This window comes from Balaenoptera physalus, assembly GCF_965194825.1.
Source record: "Balaenoptera physalus genome assembly, chromosome: X".
NCBI classification, from domain to species: Eukaryota; Metazoa; Chordata; class Mammalia; order Artiodactyla; family Balaenopteridae; genus Balaenoptera; species Balaenoptera physalus.
Window position 1 is genome coordinate 49,946,019 of NC_138903.1, and position 23,219 is coordinate 49,969,237.

General features: G+C 38.7%; 1 protein-coding gene and 1 pseudogene across 5 annotated transcripts in view; one reads left to right on the forward strand and one right to left on the reverse strand.

Annotated features, from left to right (window-relative positions):
- KLF8 (KLF transcription factor 8) overlaps nucleotides 1-23,219 on the forward strand; it is a 349,664-nt gene that overhangs the window by 106,964 nt on the left and 219,481 nt on the right. The window lies entirely within an intron of this gene.
- Nucleotides 1,880-10,778, reverse strand: LOC309651874 (TIR domain-containing adapter molecule 2 pseudogene; annotated as a pseudogene). Its single transcript has one exon. The product of its transcript is annotated as a TIR domain-containing adapter molecule 2 pseudogene (transcript).

Below are 23,219 nucleotides of genomic sequence, written 5' to 3' on the forward strand. Positions count from 1 at the left end.
TTTTCTATCATTATTCTGAATTCTTTTTCAGGTAGACTGCCTATTTCCTCTTCATTTGTTAGGTCTGGTGGGTTCTTGCTTTGCTTCTTCATCTGCTGTGTGTTTCTCTGTATTCTCATTTTGCTTAACTTACTGTGTTTGGGGTCGACTTTTTGCAGGCTGCAGGTTCATATTGCCCATTGTTTTTGCTGTCTGTCCCCAGTGGCTAAATTTGGTTCAGTGTAGTGTGTTGGCTTCTTGGTGGAGGAGGCTAGTACCTGTGTTCTGGTGTATGAGGCTGGATCTTGTCTTTCCTTGGGCAGGTCCAAATCTGGTTGTGTGTTCTGGGGTGTCTGTGGCCTTATTATGATTTCAGGCAGCCTGTCTGCTAATGGATGGTGTTGTGTTCCTGTTTTGCTAATTGTTTGGCATAGGGTGTCAAGCACTGTAGCCTGCTGGTCATTGAGTGGAGCTGGGTCTTGATGTTGAGATGGAGGTCTCTGGGAGATTTTCACCATTTGATATTATGTGGAGCTGGGAGGTCTCTTGTGGACCAGTGTCCTGTAATTGGCTCTCTCACGTCAGAGACACAGCCCTGATGCCTGGCTGGAGCACCAACAGCCTGTCATCCACACGGCTCAGAATGAAAGGGAGAAAAAAATGAAAGAAAGAAAGAAGAAAATAAAATAAAATAAAGTTAATATAAAGAATAAAAAATAATTATTAAGAAAAACTTTTTGAAGAGTAAAAAAAACAAAAACAAATACACAGACAGACAGAACCCTAGCAGAAATGGTAAAAGCAAAGCTATACAGACAAAATCACACACAGAAGCATACACATACTCACCCCCTAAAAGAGATAAAGGGAAAATATATATATATATATATCGTTGCTCCCAAGGTCCACCTCCTCAATTTGGGAAGATTCGTTGTCTATTCAGGTATTCCACAGACGCAGGGTACATCAAGTTGATTGTTGATATTTAATATGCTGCTTCTCAGGCCACTGGAAGAAATTTCCCTTTCTCTTCTTTGTTCGCACAGCTCCTGGGGTTCAGCTTTGAATTTGGACCTGCCTCTGTGTAGGTCGCCTGAGGACATCTGTTCTTAGCTCAGACAGGACAGGGTTAAAGGAGCAGCTGATTCGGGGTCTCTGGCTCACTGATGCCGGGGGAAGGGAGGGGTATGGAGTGCAAGGTGAGACTGCGGTGGCAGAGGCCAGCATGACGTTGCACCAGCCTAAGGCGCACCGTGCCTTCTCCCGGGGAAGTTGTCCCTGGATCACGGGACCCTGGCAGTGGCGGGCTTCATAGGCTCCCAGGAGGGGAGGTGTTTTTTTTTTTTTAATAACATCTTTATTGGAGTATAACTGTTTTACAATGGTGTGTTTGTTTCTGCTTTATAACAAAGTCAATCAGTTATACATATACATATGGTCCCATGTCTCTTCCCTCTTTCATCTCCCTCTCTCCCACCCTCCATGTCCCACCCCTGTGGGTGGTAACAAACCATCGAGCTGATCTCCCTGTGCTTTGCAGCTACTTCCCACTAGCTATCTATTTTACGTTTGGTAGTGTATATATGTCCATGCCACTCTCTCACTTAGTCACAGCTTACCCTTCCCCCTCCCCATATCCTCAAGTCCATTCTCTAGTAGGTCTGTGTCTTTATTCCCATCTTACACATAGGTTCCTCATGACCTTTATTTTTTTCTTAGATTCCATATATATATATGTTAGCATATGGTATTTGTTTTTCTCTTTCTGACTTACTTCACTCTGTATGACAGACTCTAGGTCCATCCACCTCACTACAAATATTTCAATTTCATTTCTTTTTATGGCTGAGTAATATTCCATTGTATATATGTGCCACATCTTCTTTTTTTGAGCTTATGGTTTGTTGTTTTTTTTTTTAACATCTTTATTGGAGTATAATTGGTTTACAATGGTGTGTTAGTTTCTGCTTTATAACAAAGTGAATCAGTTATACATATACATATGGTCCCATATCTCTTCCATCTTGCATCTCCCTCTCTCCCACCCTCCATATCCCACCCCTCTAGGTGGTCACAAACCATCGAGCTGATCTCCCTGTGCTATGCAGCTACTTCCCACTAGCTATCTATTTTACGTTTGGTAGTGTATATATGTCCCTGCCATTCTCTCACTTGGTCACATCTTACCCTTCCCCCTCCCCATATCCTCAAGTCCATTCGCTAGTAGGTCTGTGTCTTTATTCCCGTCTTGCCACTAGGTTCTCCATGACCTTTTTTTTTTCCTTATCCATATATATGTGTTAGCATACTGTATTTGTTTTTCTCTTTCTGACTTACTTCACTCTGTGTGACAGACTCTAACTCCATCCACCTCACTACAAATAACTCAATTTCGTTTCTTTTTATGGCTGAGTAATATTTCATTGTATATATGTGCCACATCTTCTTTATCCATTCGTCCGATGATGGACACTTCGGTTGCTTCCTTGTCCTGGCTATTGTAAATAGAGCTGCAGGTACATGTAAAAGTATGAAATTAGAACACTCCCTAACATCATACACAAAAATAAACTCAAAATTGATTAAAGACCTAAACGTAAGGCCAGACACTATCAAACTCTTAGAGGAAAAAATAGGCAGAACACTCTGTGACATAAATCACAGCAAGATCCTTTTTACCCACCTCCTAGAGAAATGGAAATAAAAACAAAAATAAACAAATGGAACCTAATGAAACTTAAAAGCTTTTGCACAGCAAAGGACACTATAAACTATATGAAAAGACAGCCCTCAGAATGGGAGAAAATATTTGCAAATGAAACAACTGACAAAGGTTTAATCTCCAAGATTTACAAGCAGCTCATGAAGCTCAATACAAATAACAAACAAGCCAATCCAAAAATGGGCAGAAGGCCTAAACAGACATTTCTCCAAAGAAGATATACAGATTGCCAACAAACACATGAAAGAATGCTCAACGTCATTAATCATTAGAGAAATGCAAATCAAAACTACAATGAGATATCATCTCACACCTGTCAGAATGGCCATCATCAAAAAATCTAGAAACAATAAATGCTGGAGAGGTTGTGGAGGAAAGGGAACACTCTTGCACTGTTGGTGGGAATGTAAATTGATACAGCCACTATGGAGAACAGTATGGAGGTTCCTTAAAAAACTAAAAATAGAAGTACCATACGACCCAGCAATCCCACTACTGGGCATATACCCTGGGAGGTGTGGATAGTGATCTGTGCTTGCACACAGGCTTCTTGGTGGCTGCAGCAGCAGCCTTAGCATTTCATGCCCGTCTCTGGTGTCCGCGCTGATAGCCACGGCTCGCGCCAGTCTCTGGAGCTCTTTTAAGTGGCGCTCTTAATCCCCTCTCCCGCGCACCAGGAAACAAAGAGGCAAGAAAAAGTCTCTTGTCTCTTTGGCAGCTCCAGACATTTTCCCGGACGCCCTCCGGGCCAGCTGTGGCGCACTAGCCCTTTCAGGCTGTGTTCACACAGCCAACCCCAGTCCTCTCCCTATGATCCAGCCTCGAAGCCCGAGCCTCAGCTCCCAGCCCCCACCTGTCCCGGCGGGTGATGAGACAGCCTCGGGCTGGTGAGTGCTGGTCTGCACCTATCCTCTGTGCGTGAATCTCTCTGCTTTGCCCTCCGCACCCCTGTTGCTGCGCTCTCCTCCATGGCCCTGAAGCTTTCCCCCTCTGCCACCCGCAGTCTCCACCCTTGAAAGGGCTTCCTAGTGTGTGGAAACCTTTCCTCCTTCACAGCTCCTTCCCACTGGAGCGGGTCCCATCTCTATTCTTTTGTCTCTGTTTTTTCTTTTTTCTTTTCCCCTCCCCAGGTACGTGGAGAGTTTATTGACTTTTGGGAGCTCTGAAGTCTTCTGCCAGCGTTCAGTGTGTGTTCTGTGGGAGTTTTTCCACATGTAGACGTATTTCTGATGTATTTGTGGGGAGGAAGGTGATCTCCGCATCTTACTCTTCCGCCATCTTGAAGCTCCCCCAGAACTTGGGTTTTTAATGACACCTTTGAGGCATCATACTTTTGGGGACCTCTTATTAGGTTAGCTGATAAGTTTACCTTATGGTGTAGGTCATGTGGCAATGGGAATTTTGTCCGATTCTTCTGTGAAGCTGCAGGGTGGGCAGTAAGGTCCACAGGTACTCAAAACGGATGCTCTCCAGCATGTGGCAAATTTTCACACAATTTCCCTGTGTATGTGTAAGTCTGAATCTATACATGTGTACATGCATACACACACAGTCACACCACACACACACACACACACACACACACACACATCCCTAAGGCCACACCTTTACCTCTTTTCATTCTCAGTTTAGCTATTTTGATAATCCCTACTTACAACTGTTAATTTCAACATATATAGTTATTCAGCACTTAAAATTATAAACATATATTTAACTCCAAATTGAATGAGACATTGTGCCTGGTGCTCTATGGGGAAGTATAGATTGATAAATCTTTTCACAAAAACTTTTCCACAATCTTCATTAGCATTAGAAATAATCAAGTTTAGTCAAGAGTAAATAATAAAAACACTTATTTAAAAAACACCATCCAGCTTTGGCAGGCAGTGAGGGTGAGTGGTTAATGTTTTATTTGTACATGTAATTGGAGATATAGGAAGCAGTATGGCAAAAAAAATGAATACTTATCATTAGAATTGAAAAAGAAAAGTGAGTATTAAACTACTACGAGAGAAAGGAACTTTAAGTCACCATACAACGAGAAGAATCTCATCTTTGATAAGTAGTAGTAGAGGAGGAGGTTTGACTTACTTGCAGGATTATGGGAGAAGTTCCTCAGGAAACATGTTGGTTCATGACTATGAAGAGGTATACTACAGAAAGATGTGAGCAGACTCCAGTGTTAGTAGGGGATATGGAGAAGTGCGGATAAGGAAAAAGAAAAATCAGGCAGAATGTCTTTGCTCAAGGGTCCCTATAAAAATGTATTTTAAAAAAATCTGAGTAAGCATGTATTGTAATTCTTTTCTGTGAGTATAATGGACAGCATTAGAAATCAATTATGCTGTAAACATATAAGAATATCCTTTCATTGTAGGCATATACCTTCCTGCATCTATTTTAGTATATATCACATTATAAAATTCTGTTTTTTCCTTGTTCCATTTTCTGGTTCCTAGTTGTTCACATTCTGGAAGAAGACAAAGGCCTTTAGAGATCCATCAATCCAATCCTTTTTATTTCACAGTAAAGGAGAGTAAATTGCTTGCCCATGGTCACATTAATCCTCAGTGGCAGCAATTGGGCTAGAACAAGGTCTCCTGATCGCCCATCAGGTGCTTTCATTACAACATGACATGCTTAATATATCATCCTGTCCCTGCTCTGTACATGATGGTTCTCCCTCATTCTCAGCTGGGGCAGAATGGCTGTGAGGGAAAGAAGTCAGTCTATTTGAGGCCCCTCTGGCTTGCTATGAGTGTGGGGCACTAGAAGAGGTGGCAATAAAACACATCTCCTACTTCTATACCAAATCTAAAAATAAACACACACACACACACGCACACACAGTCAGTCTACTCTGATCACCTAGCTGAGAAATATTTCCTGGATAGAGTGTTTTGTGTGAGAAGAAATTTTAAAGGCTGCCATAAGAGAGGTTATTGATTTTAAAGGAGAATTTAAATTAATACTTAGAGATTTTAAAGGCCCAGGACACATACACCTTTCAGAAGCTCTTCAAATAAAGCCCTAGTTACACTTGATGACTGGCATGGAGATCTTCAGGCTCCAGGGGACATCTCAACAGCACTCATGGAGTTCCTAACCACAACACTATCAAATGCACTCCTAATCAGTGGTAGGAATTGCTTCCAAACATGCAAATTCAAGCAGAAGGGAAAACACATTTGATTGGATTCTTTTTAAAAGCCCTACCATTTTCACATCTACTTTTGGTTTCATATTTATCAGCACCCCCATTCTAAATGTTCTATTCTGACTATCCCTATTTCTGGGTGACAATACCGGGGATGCTTTATTACAATATACAGGAGAGGCTCCTCAAGAGGGAGGGTGGTCAGATCTCTCAGGGCCATTTTCTTCTGTGTGTCCTTTGAGAACAAAAGGAAAGTGTTATCATATTTTAAAAATGTCTATCCTATAATCTTTCATTCAAGGTTCAGTACAAAGAATATGAATTTAAAATATCATCTGTCATATTCATGAACTAAGAAAACTATAAGAGGAAAGTCCTTGAAGCTCTGACAATCTCAATTTTATCAAAAAATCAAAAAGTATCATAATTCTATAGATTGTCCTAGAGAAATTTATCTTTCTTGTGCTCCATAGGTTTCTGTAGAGTAAGGTTTTCTTTTGTTTAAACTTTTTTCCTAGAAATTTGCTCTCTCAAGTGAAGAGATATCATTTGTTTACAAACAAGAGCCAGCTGTGTGTTGTGTGTTTCATCTCAGGCAATAAATTGCCTTTGTACCATAGTTCTTGTCTCTTTCCATATAGTTTGTTGTATCTTATACACAGAGTCCTGAAAATTTCTTTCTACTTGTGTAGGAAAGCCATAACTTTCTTTCTCTAGGGCATTGATGGTTCACAGAGCAAAGAGAGTCCTTTCTCAGGGCAGGGGGTTGTTCAGGGGCCACATGGGGATACACAGATATACAACAAATACAGAGTTGTGTTTGTGCTGTCTGTCAATGGAGTTCATTAGGGACATATAGAACTGGGACTTACTTACACCAGGTATCTCTTTAAAAGTTTTCAGTCAATAATGAGATTGACCAGGCAGACCCTTTTACAGCATCATCTAAATTCTGTAAATGCTGTTTGCCACATGGCATCTCAGCAAATTTATTCCAGGTTTGATGGCAAAGTCACTTTGCAGCAGATTCTGGACTCTGAGAGCTTCGGCTCTGTCATCTTCAGCAATATCACAAATTTGAGGGAACGCCTCTTCTTCTGCTTCCACTTCAGGCATATCTTCCACTCCCTCAGCTCCCTCCTGCTCTACTGTTTGTATCTCTGTTGTATTGCTATGCTCAGCATCATCACACAGGGAGATTTCTTCAGATTTCTTGGAATCTGACTCATAATGTCTTTGATTTGTATCCACACTGTGGCATTTACCCTAAGAGAGAGAAAGAGAGCAGGGATCTGTTTTGAGCTTCCCCATACCCATTATAAATATCAAAACCAGAAGAAAGCTTTATTTATTTCCCGGCATTTATTTTCATTCCTGCACCAAGACAAGACCTGCTGGGTTTTAGGGATGTGAAGCCAGAATAAGTAGACAATTAGGACTCATTGCACTGGTACTCCATTCTGGATAACAGGTGCTACAAAAGCACTCAGGCGGGACACCTGGAAGGCGGGCGGTGGCGTGGCCCCGTGATTTTTTTGTCTTCCTCTACTACGGAGTGCTGTGTGACTTCCCCCAGACATCCAGAGGGAGAGGTGTGTAGTCCATGGTGCACTGCAAATCCCGTACCCATGCCTACCGTCCCTGCGCGAAAGTCTGGGGACCGCTGAGTCCCCTCACTTTGGAGACTCGCTGCCACTTAACCCTTGGAGGCTGGCCTCGCTGGCCCACGGCTCTGAGGGCCTGGTGGGACCCAGGTCGTGGCGCCATGTGCGGGGGTGGCCCCACCAGTCTTATTAATTTTAATTTCCATATTATTAGCTATCAATAATACTATGCTTCTCAGAGGGGGGAAAAAAAGGAAACTACCTTTGACATAGTTCTAAGTGGAAATGATAGTGAAGGCTTTTGAATTTCCCCTGTTGTTGTGTATGAATGTGTGTGTGTTGTGTGAAAAGGAGAATGCAGCTAGTGATAATTGCTGAATTATGATCTGTGGGCAAAGTTTGGTGGTTTGATGTTCATGGAAGCTGGTATTGCTTAACTCTTTGGGGGAAAATATATATGCACATACATATAAATATATATTGTGTAATATATACTTATTTATTATGTAATATTTTATATATACTTATATTCAGTGTAACCATACGAAATTGTCATTTTTCAGGTCAAAAATGGTTAAATATCAGCAATTACATATGGTTATACTATGTGTGTATGTGTGTTTTAAGATGAACCCGAGAGAGAGAGAAAGAGGATGAGAAAGACAGAGACAGAGAGATACAGAGACAGGGACAGAGTAACAGAGAGAAAGAGAGGGTGAAGGATGTGTGTGTTTATGTGTGTATCTCATGGTAAAACTTATAAGTTGTGGGCATCTGTATCTAACTAGGATTGTCCTATAACTATGAAGCTGACACTAATTGTGGAGTTCATTTAGTCTCTCCATAAACCATCTCGGAAAAGTAGCTAACATTCTCCTTTCCACATATTTCTGAGAAAGGTAGTTGAACAAGCTTCTTGTTCAATCTCAATTTTAGGGTCTGAAAGCAATTGAATTCTGTATTACTTCCAGAATGAGAAAGGAAATAACTCATCATCATCTTAAAAAAAATTATAGTAGCCATTTGTATATTATAGTTAATCTCATGACTACAATTGAAAAATTAGTACTGGATTACAGAAATATGACCAAATCTTGTCAGCCATTTGATATGAAATCAGTCCCCAAGATTATTGTTTATTGTTGAGGTACTTGTTAGCCTCCTATTTCTCATGGACAATGGATCTTTCTAAACCATTGTTGCTGTTTTAAAATGTTTCTTTGAGAAAGGACTGAGAATACCTAGGTATAAAATGCACTTTTTTTCTGCAGCAAGTTGCTCCTTGCTGTCTGTTTTAAGGGTTATTGAATTATCTTCATTAATATTCAGCTTATGTATTAACACTTGCTCTATGCAGGTACATGAAAAGATGCTCAACATCACTAATTGTTAGAGAAATGCAAATCAAAACAACAATGAGATATTACCTCACACCGGTCAGAATGGCTATCATCAAAAACTAAAAATAGAACTACCATATGATCCAGCAATTCCACTGCTGGGTATATATCAGAAGAAAACAAAAACACTAATTTGAAAAGATACATTCACTCCAATGTTCATAGCAGCAGTATTTACAATAGCCAAGATATGGAAGCAACCTAAGTGTCCATCAACAGACTAATGGATAAAGAAGATGATATATATATATATATGTATATATATATATATATATATATATATATGTGTGTATATATAAATATATATATATACATATATATATACATAATGAAACATTACTCAGCCATAAAACAGAATGAAATTCTGTCCATTGCAAAAATGCAGATGGATCTAGAGTGTATTATGCTTGCTGAAATAAGGCAGAAAAAGAAAGATTCTCTATGTTATAACTTATATGTGGAATCTAAAAAATAAAACAAACAAATGTATCTAACAAAACAAACAGACTCACAGATCTAAAGAACATACTATTGGTTAGCAGTGGGGAGAGGGAAAAGGAAGAATGGTGAGATAGGGGTATGGGATTAGGAGACACAAACTACTATGTTTAAAATAAATAAGGAACAAGGATATATTGTACAGTACAGGGAAATATAACCATTATTTTGTAATAACTCTAAATGGAGTATAATCTATAAAAATATTGAAACACTATGTTGTACACCTGAAACTAATATTGTAAATCAACTATACTTCAATAAAAATGAAAGTGTCAAAAGCAGATGCCGGCACATAAAGTTAACTATGAGGCTTATTTGAGACAATAAAGTCCCGAGGCTGATTTTTTTTCCATGAATGTACATTTTTAGAAATAACAGTAGAATTTAATGACGTTGGGCTCAGAAGACCAAGGAATCTCTAATTCCTACCTTAGACCATAGCTCTCCTCTCCACAAAGTTCCTGAGGAAGATACACACAAGAAACAATGGTAGTGAGAAGCAAAGTAGATACTTGTTATCCAGAATTCTATTCAGAGTACTGTGGTAAGACAGGCTGGAGCTTATGGTTAAGTCCAGAGGCCTATGGGGCCTCTTTCCTCTACCTAAACCAAAACCTACATCTCAGGGACTTACCTGATTGTTGGCTGCAATGTGACAGATGACCACACAGATAAGCTTGATCAGTAAGAGAACAGAGAACTTACCACCACCATGATCTGATATATTTTGAAATTTGACTAGTCATATAAGTGTTCATTCTTCTTAGAGAGGAGTTTAGAAGTGTGTCGGAGGAGGAGAAAATGTTTCCATGTACTCTGTCATTTCTAGAATTCTACATGCACTAAATGTGTTGGTTCTTTTGCCTCCAATGTAGCATTTGAACAAAATAGAAATCAGCATGTAATCAGCTAGGGGCGCTGTTTAGGACAGCACTTTTGTTTAGAGAAGGCAAGAGCTCTGAGGTCAGAAAAATTGTGAGGGACAGTATAGGGCATGCTAAGGATTTTAGTGTTTAGAAACATCATGCTACAGTAGTATGGAATATTCCTGGAAGAGAGGAGAGACTAGTGGCAGGAAGACAGTTTGGAGGCTTTTGTGATATTCTGAGTGAAAGATGTAGAGCCTGAAGTAAGGTAGTAGGCACTGGGCTGAAGAGAGGTAGGCAGATTCTAAAGATATAAACAAGGTGATGTGGCATAATCAAGATTTGGTTATTGATTTGTTGTGGGAGAAGAGGAAGTAAAAGGTGACGACTGTGTTTCTGATTTGGGCAATGGAGTGGAGAATGGTTCCAAGATAGCAAAAAAAGAGCAGGTTTTAGTGTGTGGATGCAGTATCACACTACAGATATTTTGTTCCAGAGTGTGCTTCTAGAACATTCAGATAGATGATAGATGGCTTGTTATATATATATATATATTTCAGAAATATGACTGAATATGCAAATGAGTAGTATGTAGGTTGATATCTTCTAATGAAAACCTGGCATCCAAAGCCATGTATGTAACTGAATATATGATAACCTCATCTTGGAATTGAGCTTTGCCAAAAGAATAGCTGTGTGCAGGTCAAAGACGTTCTTCAGAAACATTTCATAGCCTCATTCAGGACATGAGAATTGTGTAATTGAGGTCCCAATGATTTACACAAAGGAGCATAGAATAAAATAATGCAGCTTGGCAAAATATTCAAGGCAGGTGTTAACCATATTCGACCAAAATTATTAAAACCAAGAAACAACAACAAAAACCTTACATAAAATATCTGAAATTAATAATCTACTGTGACATCAGTGAGAATGGTGGAGCAAAGACTACCAGAATACCTCTCATCCATAAAAGCAATGAGAATACTGGCAAAAATGGTCATAATCAATGTTTTCAAAGCTCTGGAAATTAACCAAAACCTTGTAGAACTCCACTGAACATTTATTAAAAACCTCTGTATCTCAGTAAGCTTTGTAGCATTTTAACTTGCCCTATTCCCATGCCCACTCCCAGTTCTGCAGTAGCCTTGAAAACTAACAGTGTGTGATCACAGGGAAAACCAGCAACAAGGCAGTCACTGGAGGGGGCAGAGTAGGGTTGGACCTTTTTCAAAATCCCATTCTTGGAAAATTGTTATTTGACCTGTCTGGCAGTTTATGGGAAGAACCCATATACAAGGCTGTCTTTTACTGACCTGATTAAGAGCTGCCTCAGTGTCAATAACCAATTCCACTGGGACATTTGTCAAAAACAATCAGAAACAACTATTTAACATTATGACTGCCTGAGGCAATAGGTACGAGTTGGAGTGAACAATAGGTTAACCAGAAAAGCTTAAAAGTAAAATATAGAGAATGAGATGTCCATAGGTGTGTTGATGGGCATACAATGTATAAACATTATTTTGTAGGAAAATTATAACACAAAATATGAGAAAGGGAAAATTTTTGGATATTATTGTATATTCAAAATATAATAAAAAAAAAAGGGAATTAAGATGGTATGTTGCTCCACACACTAGGAAGCCCCTTCGTGGGCGGAGACTATGGGTGGCGGAGGGGGGAAGCTTCAGAGCCACGGAGGAGAGTGCAGCAACAGGGGTGCGGAGGGGAAAGCAGAGAGATTCCCACTCCTGCATCGGTGAGTGCCGACCAGTACTCACCAGCCCGAGAGGATTGTCTGCTCACCCACTGGGGCGGGCAGGGGCTGGGAGCTGAGGATAGGGCTTCGGAGGTCGGATCCCAGGGAGAGGACTGGGGTTGGCGGTGTGAACACAGCCTGAAGGGGTTAGCTCACCACAGCTAGCTGGGAGGGAGTCCGGGAAAAGGTCTGGAGCTGCCGAACAGGCAAGAGACTTTTTTGTGCCTCTTTGTTTCCTGGTGCACGAGGAGAGGGGATTCAGAGCACCACCCAAACGAGCTCCAGAGATGGGGGCGAGCCATGGCTATCAGCGCGGACACCAGAGACGGGTATGAAATGCTAAGGCTGCTGCTGCCGCCACCAAGAAGCCTGTGAGCAAGCACAGGTCACTATCCACACTGCCCCTCCCGGGAGCCTGTGCAGCCCACCACTGCCAGGGTCCTGGGATCTAGGGACAACTTCTGCGGGAGAACGCACGGTGCTCCTCAGGCTGCTGCAATGACATGCTGGCCTCTGCCGCCACAGGCTCGCCCCACAACCGTACCCTTCCCTCCCCCCTGCATGAGTGAGCCAGAGCCACCAAAGCAGATGCTCCTTTAACCCTGTCCTGTGTGAGCAAAGAACAGACGCCCTCAGGCGACCTACATGCAGAGGCGGGTCCAAATCCAAACCTGAAACCCCGGAGCTGTGTGAAAAAAGAAGAGAAAGGGAAATTTCTCCCAGCAGCCTCAGAAGCAGTGGATTAAAGCTCCTCAAACAACTTGATGTACCTGCATCTGTGGAATACATGAATAAACAACAAATCATCCCAACTTGAGGAGGTGGACTTTGGGAGCAAGATATATTATTGTTTCCCCTTTTCCTCTTTCTGGGAGTCTGTATGTGTATGCTTCTGTGTGAGATTTTGTCTGTATAGCTTTGCTTTCACCATTTGCCTTAGGGTTCTGTCTGTCTGTTTTTGGTTTTTTTCTTTTAAAATTTTTTTATCTTAATTATTTTTTATTTTATCTTACTTTATTTTTTTTTAATCCTCTTTCTTTCTATCTATTTTTTCTCCCTTTTATTCTGAGCCATGTGGATGAAAGGCTCTTGGTGCTCGAAGCAGTCATCAGGGCTGTGCATCTGAGGTCAGAGAGCCAACTTCAGGACAGTAGTCCACAAGAGACCTACCAGCTCCACGTAATACCAAATGGCGAAAATCTCCCAGAGATCTCCATCTCAACACCAAGACCCAGCTTCACTCAACGACCAGCAAGCTACAGTGATGGACACCCTATGCCAAACAACTAGCAAGACAGGAACACAGCCCCATCCATTACCACAGAGGCTGCCTAAAATCATAATAAGGCCACAGACACCCCAAAACACACCACCAGATGCCGACTTGCTCACCAGAAAGAAAAGATCCAGCCTCATCCACCAGAACACAGGCACTAGTCCCCTCCACAAGGAAGCCAACACAACTCACTGAACCAACCTTAGCCACTGAGGACGGATACCAAAAACAACAGGAACTACGAACCTGCAGCCTGCAAAAAGGAGACCCCAAACACAGTAAGATAAGCAAAATGAGAAGACAGAAAAACACACAGAAGATGAAGGAGCAAGGTAAAAACACACCAGACCTAACAAATGAAGAGGAAGTAGGCAGTCTACCTGAAAAAGAATTCAGAATAATGATAGTAAAGATGATCCAAACTCTTGGAAATAGAATAGACAAAATGCAAGAAACATTTAACAAGGACCTAGAAGAACTAAAGAGGAACCAAGCAACGACGAAAAACACAATAAATGAAATTAAAAATACTCTAGAAGGGATCAATAGCAGAATTACTGAGGCAGAAGAATGCATAAGTGACCTGGAAAATAAAATAGTGGAAATAACTACTGCAGAGCAGAATAAAGAAAAAAGAATGAAAAGAACTGAGGACAGTCTCAGGGACTTCTGGGACAATATTAAACACACCAACATTCGAATTATAGGAGTCCCAGAAGAAGAAGAGAAAAAGAAAGGGACTGAGAAAATATTTGAAGAGATTATAGTTGAAAATTTCCCTAATATGGGAAAGGAAATAGTTAATCAAGTCCTGGAAGCACAGAGAGTCCCATACAAGATAAATCCAAGGAGAAACACGCCAAGACACATATTAATCAAACTATCAAAAATTAAATATAAAGAAAACATATTAAAAGCAGCAACGGAAAAACAACAAGTAACACACAAGGGAATCCCCAAAAGGTTAACAGCTGATCTTTCAGCAGAAACTCTGCAAGCCAGAAGGAAGTGGCAGGACATATTTAAAGTGATGAAGGAGAAAAACCTACAACCAAGATTACTCTAACCAGCAAGGATTTCATTCAGATTTGATTGAGAAATTGAAACTTTTACAGAAAGCAAAAGCTGAGAGAGTTCAGCACCACCAAACCAGCTTTACAACAAATGCTAAGGGAACTTCTCTAGGCAAGAAACACAAGAGAAGGAAAACACCTACAATAACAAACCCAAAACAATTAAGAAAATGTGAATAGAAACATACATATCAATAATTACCTTAAATGTAAATGGATTAAATGCTCCCACCAAAAGACACAAACTGGTTGAATGGATACAAAAACAAGACCCATATATATGCGGTCTACAAGAGACCCTCTTCAGACATGGAGACACATACAGACTGAATGTGAGGGGATGGAAAAAGATATTCCATGCAAATGGAAATCAAAAGAAAGCTGGAGTAGCAATTCTCATATCAGACAAAATAGACTTTAAAATAAAGACTATTACAAGAGACAAAGAAGGACACTATATAATGAACAAGGTATCGATCCAAGAGGAAGGCATAACAATTGTAAATATTTATGCACCCAACATAGGAGCACCTCAATACATAAGGCAAATAGTACCAGCCATAAAAGGGGAAATCAACAGTAACACAATCATAGTAGGGGACTTTAACACCCCACTTTCACCAATGGACAGATCATCCAAAATGAAAATAAATAAGGAAACAAAAGCTTTAAATGATACATTAAACGTGATGGACTTAATTGATATTTATAGGACATTCCACCCAAAAACAACAGAATACACATTTTGCTCAAGTGCTCATGGAATATTCTCCAGGATAGATCATATCTTGGGTCACAAATCAAGCCTTGGTAAATTTAAGAAAATTCAAAATGTATCAAGTATCTTTTCTGACCACAACGCTATGAAACTAGATATCAATTACAATAAAAAGATCTGTAAAAAATACAAACACATGGAAGCTAAACAATACACTACTTAATAACCAAGTGATCACTGAAGAAATCAATGGGGAAATCAAGAAATACCTAGAAACAAATGACAATGGAGACACGACGACCCAAAACCTATGGGATGCAGCAAAAGCAGTTCTAAGAGGGATGTTTATAGCAATACAAGTCTACTGCAAGAAACAGGAAACATCTCGAAAAAACAACCTAACCTTGCACCTAAAGCAATTAGAGAAAGAAGAAGAAAAAAAAACCCAAATTAGCAGAAGGAAAGAAATCATAAAGATCAGATCAGAAATAAATGAAAAAGAAATGATGGAAATGATAGCAAAGGTCAATAAAACTAAAAGCTGGTTCTTTGAGAAGATAAACAATATTGATAAACCATTAGCCAGAATCATCAAGAAAAAAAGGGAGAAGACTCAAATCAATAGAATTAGAAATGAAAAAGGAGAAGTAACCACTGACACTGCAGAAATACAAAGGATCATGAGAGATTACTACAAGCAACTATATACCAATAAAATGGACTACCTGGAAGAAATGGACAAATCCTAAGAAATGCACAACTTGCCGAGACTGAACCAGGAACAAATAGAAAATATGAACAGACCAATCACAAGCACTAAAATTGAAACTGTGATTAAAAATCTTCCAACAAACAAAAGCCCAGGACCAGATGGCTTCACAGGTGAATTCTATCAAACATTCGGAAAAGAGCTAACACCTATCCTTCTCAAATTCTTTCAAAATATTACAGAGGGAGGAACAGTCCCCTACGCATTCTATGAGGCCACCATCACCCTGATACCAAAACCAGACAAAGATGTCACAAAGAAAGAAAACTACAGGCTAATATCAGTGTTGAACATAGATGCAAAAATCCTCAACAAAATACTAGCAAACAGAATCCAACAGCACATTAAAAGGATCATAAACCATGATCAAGGGGGTTTATTCCAGGAATGCAAGGATTCTTCAATATACGCAAATCAATCAACGTGATACACCATATTAACAAATTGAAGGAGAAAAAGCATACAATCATCTCAATAGATGCAGAGAAAGCTTTCGACAAAATTCAACACCCATTTATGATAAAAGCCTTGCAGGAAGTAGGCATAGAGGGAACTTTCCTCAACGTAATAACGGCCATATATGACAAACCAATAGGCAACATCATTCTCAATGGTGAAAAACTGAAACCATTTCCACTAAGATCAGGAACAAGACAAGGTTGCCCAGTCTCACCACTATTATTCAACATAGTTTTGGAAGTGTTAGCCACAGCAATCAGAGAAGAAAAAGAAATAAAATTATCCAAATCGCAAAAGAAGAAGTAAAGCTGTCACTGTTTGCAGATGACATGATACTATACATAGAGAATCCTAAAGATGCTACCAGAAAACTACTAGAGCTCATCAATGAATTTGGTAAAGTAACAGGATACAAAATTAATGCACAGAAATCTCTTGCATTCCTATACACTAATGATGAAAAATCTGAAAGTGAAATTAACAAAACACTCTCATTTACCATTGCAACAAAAAGAATAAAATATCTAGGAATAAACCTACCTAAGGAGACAAAAGACCTGTATGCAGAAAATTATGTCACTGATGAAAGAAATTAAAGATGAGACAAATAGACGGAGATATATACCATGTTCTTGGTTTGGAAGAATCAACATTGTGAAAATGACTCTACTACCCAAAGCAATCTATAGATTCAATGCAATCCCTTTCAAACTACCACTGGAATTTTTCACAGAACTAGAACAAAAATTTTCACAATTTGTATGGAAACACAAAAGACCCCGTATAGCCAAACCAATCTTGAGAACGAAAAATGGAGCTGGAGGAATCAGGCTCCCTGACTTCAGACTACACTACAAAGCTACAGTAATCAAGACAGTATGGTACTGGCACAAAAACAGAAACATATATCAGTGGAACAGGATAGAAAGCCTAGAGATAAACCCATGCACATATGGTCACCTTATCTTTGATAAAGGAGGCAAACATATACAGTGGAGAAAAGACAGCCTCTTCAATAAGTGGTGCTGGGAAAACTGGACAGGTACATGTAAAAGTATGAAATTAGAACACTCCCTAACACCATAAACAAAAATAAACTCAATTTGGATTAAAGACCTCAATGTAAGGCCAGACACTATCAAAGTTTTAGAGGAAAACATAGGCAGAACACTCTATGACATAAATCACAGCAAGATCCATTTGGACCCACCTCCTACAGAAATGGAAGTAAAAACAAAAATAATCAAATGGGACCTAATGAAACTTCAAAGCTTTTGTACAGCAAAGGAAACCATAAACAAGAACAAAAGACAACCCTCAGAATGGGAGAAAATATTTGCAAATGAAGTAACTGAAAAAGGATTAATCTCCAAAATTTACATGCAGCTCATGCAGCTCAATAACAAAAAAAAAACAACCCAATCCAAAAATGGGCAGAAGACCGAAATAGACATTTCTTCAAAGAAGATATACAGATTGCCAACAAACACATGAAAGAATCCTCAACATCATTAATCATTAGAGGAATGCAAATCAAAACTACAGTGAGATACCATCTCACACCAATTAGAATGGCCATCATCAAAAAATCTAGAAACAATAAATGCTGGAGAGAGTGTGGAGGAAAGGGAACACTCTTGCACTGTTGGTGGGAATATAAATTGATACAGCCACTATGGAGAACAGCATGGAGGTTCCTTAAAAAACTACAAATAGAACTACCATACGACCCAGCAATCCCACTACTGGGCATATACCCTGAGAAAACCATAATTCAAAAAGAGTCATGTACCACAATGTTCATTGCACCTCTATTTACAATAGCCAGGATATGAAATCAACCTAAATGTCCATCATCGGATGAATGGGTAAAGAAGATATTGCACATATTTACAATGGAATATTACTCAACCATAAAAAGAAACGAAATGGAGTTATTTGTATTGAGGTGGATGGAGTTAGAGTCTGTCATACAGAGTGAAGTAAGTCAGAAAGAGAAAAACAAATACAGTATGCTAACACATATATATGGAATCTAAGGGGAAAAAAATAAAGGTCATGAAGAACCTAGTGGCAAGACGGGAATAATGACACAGACCTACTAGAGAATGGACTTGAGGATATGGGGAGGGGGAAGGGTAAGATGTGACAATGTGAGAGAGTGGTATGGACATATATACACTACCAAACGTAAAATAGATAGCTAGTGGGAAGCAACGGCATGGCACAGGGAGATCAGCTCTGTGCTTTGTGACCACCTAGAGGGGTGGGATAAGAAGGGTGGGAGGGAGGGAGATGCAAGAGGGAAGAGATATGGGGACATATATATATGTATAACTGATTGACTTTGTTATAAAGCAGAAACTAACACACCATTGTAAAGCAATTATACTCCAATAAGGATGTTTAAAAAAAAAAAAGATGGGATGTTACAAAAAATTTAAGGGACAAAGAAGCAGTAATGGAGGTCTAGAGAAACGAAAAAGTTAAAAAAAAGTTTAAAACAAATAGCAGAGAGGCAGATGTAAATCCGACTTATCCATAATTACATTAATTATAAATAGACTAAATACTCCATTCAAAAGGAAGAGTTTTTTGCATATTTTAAAATTGAAGTATAGTTGGTTTACAGTGTTGTGTTAGTTCCAGGTGTACAGCACAGTGATTCAGTTATATATAAATATTCTATTTCACATTCTTTTTCCTTATAGGTTATTACAAAATATTGAGTATAGTTTCCTGTGCTATACAGTAGGTCTTTTTAGGCTATCTGTTTTATATATAGTAGTTTGCATATGTTTATCTTGAACTCCTAGTTTATCCCTCACCCCTTCCCCTTTGGTAACCATATGTTTGCTTTCTGTGTCTGTGGGTCTATTTCTGTTTTGTATATAAATTCATTTATATCATTTTTTTAAAGATTCCACATATAAGTGATATCATATGATATTTGTCTTTCTCTTTCTGCCTTACTTCACTTAGTATGATAATCTCTAGGTCCACTCATGTTGCTACAAATGGCATTATTTCATTCTTTTTTTTACTGGTGAGTAATATTCTATTGTGTATATATACCACATCTTCTTTATCCATTCATCTGTCAACAGACGTTTGGTTGCTTCTATGTCTTGGCTATTGTAAACAGTGCTGCTATGAAAATTGGGGTGCATGTATCTTTTTGAATTATAGTTTCCTTCGGATATATTCCCAGGAGTGGGATTGCAGGATCATATGGTAACTCTATTTTTAGTTTTTTAAGGAACCTCCATGCTGTTCTCCATTGTGGCTATACCAACTTACCTTCCCACCTACAGTGTAGGAGGGTTCCTTTTTCTACACACACTCTCCAGCATTTACTATATGTTTCCTTTATCTCTCTTTCTGATCTTTCATTGTTAATGTATAGAAATGAAACAGATTTCTATGTATTAATTTTATATCCTGCAACATTACCGAATTCATTGATGAGCTCTAGTAGTTTTCTGGTAGCATCTTTAGGATTTTCTGTGTATTGTATCATGTCATCTGAAAACAGTGACATTTTACTTCTTATTTTCCAACTCGGATTCATTTTATTGCTTTTTCGTCTCTGATTGTTGTGGCTAGGACTTCCAAATCTACATTGAATAAAGGTGGTGAGACTGCGCATCCTTGTTTTGTTCCTGATCGTAGAGGAAATGCTTTCAGTTTTTCACCATTGAGTATGATGCTAGCTGTGGGTTTGTCATATATGGCTTTTATTATGTTGAGGTACGTTCCCTCTATGCCGACTTTCTGGAGAATCTTTTATCATACATGGATGTTGAATTTCATCAAAAGCTTTTTCTGCATCTATTGAGATGATCATATGGTTTTTATTCTTCAATTTGTTAATGCGGTGTATCACACTGATTGATTTGCAGATATTGAAAAATCCTTGGATCCCTGGGATAAATCCCACTTGATTGTGATGTTTCATCCTTTTAATGTATTGTTGGATTCAGTTTGCTAGTATTTTGTTGAGGATTTCTGCATCTTTGTTCATCAGTGATATCGCCTTGTAACTTTTTTTGTGTGTATGATATCTTTGTCTGTTTTTGGTATCAGGGTGATTGTGGCCTCATAGAATGAGTTTGGGAGTGTTCCCTCCTCTGCAATTTTTAGAATACTTTCAGAAGGATAGGTGTTAACTTGTCTGTAAATGTTTGATAGTATTCACCTGTAAAGCCATCAGGTCCTGGACTTTTGTTTGTTGGGAGTTTTAAATCACAGTTTCGATTTCAATTTTGTGATTGGTCTGTCCATATTTTCTATTTTTTCCTGGTTCATTCCTGGGAGATTGTACCTTTCTAAGAACGTTCCATTTCTTCTAGGTTGCCCATTTCATTGGCATCTAGTTGCTTTTAGTAGTTTCTTATGCTTCTGTGTATTTCTGTGGTGTCACTTGTTATTTCTCCTTTTTCATTTTTAATTTCATTGTTTTGGGCCCTCTCCCTTTTTTCTTGATGTGTCTCACTAAAGGTTTATCAATTTTATTTACCTTTTCAAAGAACCAGCTTTTTGTTTCATTCATCTTTTCTATTGTTTTCTCCATCTCTATTTCATTTATTTCTGCTCTGATCTTTATGATTTCTTTCTTTCTACTATAAGGTTGGCCAAAAAGTCTGTTTGGTGTTTTCTGGAAGAGGGTTCTAGTAGTGTTTAGTTGTCTTTAACTTCACTCAGAAAATTTTGTTAGATTGTATTGACAGCTGTCATATCAGCATTCATTTAAAAAAAACTTATCAAAATTGGTGAATTTTTGTGTAGCCATTTTAATATTGAAGATGGAAGATAAAGCAACATTTTCTGCATATTATGCTTTATTATTTCAAGAAAGGTAAAAATGCAACTGAAATGCAAAAAAAGATTTATGCTGTGTATGGGGAAGGTGTTGTGACTGATGAAACATGTCGAAAGTGGTTTGTAAAGTTTCATGCTGGTAATTTCTCACTGGACAATGCCCCAAGGTCAGGTAGACCAGTTGAATTGATAGTGATCAAATCGAGACATTAATTGACAGCAATAAATGTTATACCACACGGGACATAGCTGACATACTCAAAATATCCAAATCAAGCATTAAAAATCATTTGCACCACCTTTGTTATGCTAATCTCTTTGATGTTTGGGTTCCACATAAGTTAAGTGAAAAAAACCTTATTAACTGTATTTCCACATGCAATTCTGTACTTAAACGTAATGGAAACATTCCATTTTTAAAACAAATCGTGATGGGTGGTGAAAAGTGAATACTGTACAATAATGTGGAATGGAAGACATCATGGGACAAGAGAAATGAACCACCACCAACCACACTAAAGTCCAGTCTTCATCCAAAGAAAGTGATATTGTGTATATAGTGGGATTGGAAGGGAGTCCTCTATTAAGAGCTCCTTCCAGAAAACCAAACGATTAACTCCAGTAAGTACTGCTCCCAATTAGACCAACTGAAAGCAGCACTCTATGAAAAGTGTATGGAATTAATCAGCAGAAAATGCATAATCTTCCACCAGGATAACGCAAGACTGCATGTTTCTTTGATGACCAGGAAAAAACTGTTATAGATTACCTGGGAAGTTTTGATTCATCCGCAGTATTCACCAGTCATTGCATATTTGGATTTCCATTTATTTTGATCTTTACATAATTCTCTTTTTTCTTATGTTTATTTTTTTTCTTATTAGTCATCCATTTTATACACATCAGTGTATACATGTCAATCCCAATCTCCCAATTCATCCCACCACAACCAACCCCACCCCATGCCACTTTCCCCTCTTGGTGTCCATACGTTTCTTTTCTACTTCTGTGTCTCAATGTCTGCTCTGCAAACCAGTTCATCTGTACCATTTTCTAGGTTCCACATATATGCTTTAATATACGATATTTGTTTTGCTCTTTCTGACTTACTTCACTCTGTATGACAGTCTCTAGATGCATCCACGTCTCTATAAATGACCCAATTGCGTTCCGTTTTTATGGCTGAGTAATATTCCATTGTATATATGTACCACTACTTCTTTATCCATTCGTCTGTCAATGGGCATTTAGGTTGTTTCCATGACCTGGCTATTGTAAATAGTGCTGCAATGAACATTGGGGTGCATGCGTCTTTTTGAAATATGGTTTTCTCTGGGTATATGCTCAGTAGTGAGATTGCTGAGTCAGATGGTAATTCTATTTTTAGTTCTTTAAGGAACATCCATACTGTTCTCCATAGTGGCTGTATCAATATACATTCCCACCAACAGCACAAGAGGGTTCCCTTTTCCCCACACCCTCTCCAGCATTTGTTGTTTGTAAATTTTCTGATGATGCCCATTCTAACTGGTATGAGGTGATACCTCATTGTAGTTTTGATTTGCATTTCTCTAATAATTAGTGATGTTGAGCAGCTTTTCATGTGGTTCTTGGTCATCTTTATGTCTTCTTTGGAGTAATGTCTATTTAAGTCTTCTGCCCATTTTTGAATTGGGTTGTTTGTTTTTTTAATATTGAGCTGAATGAGCTGCTTATATATTATGGAGATTAATCCTTTGTCCGATGCTTCATTTGCAAATATTTTCTCCCATTCTGAGGGTTGTCTTTTCATCTTGTTTATAGTTTCCTTTGCTGTGCAAAAAACTTTTAAGTTTCATTAGGTCCCATCTGTTTATTTTTGTTTTTATTTCCATTACTCTAGGAGGTGGATCAAAAAAGATCTTGCTGTGATTTATGTCAAAGAGTGTTCTTCCTACGTTTTCCTCTAAGAGTTTTATAGTGCCCAGTCTTACATTTAGGTCTGTAATCCATTTTGAGTTTATTTTTGTGTATGGTGTTAGGCAGTGTTCTAATTTCATTCTTTTCCATGTAGCTGTCCAGTTCTCCCAGCACCACTTATTGAAGAAACTGTCTTTTCTCCATGGTATACCC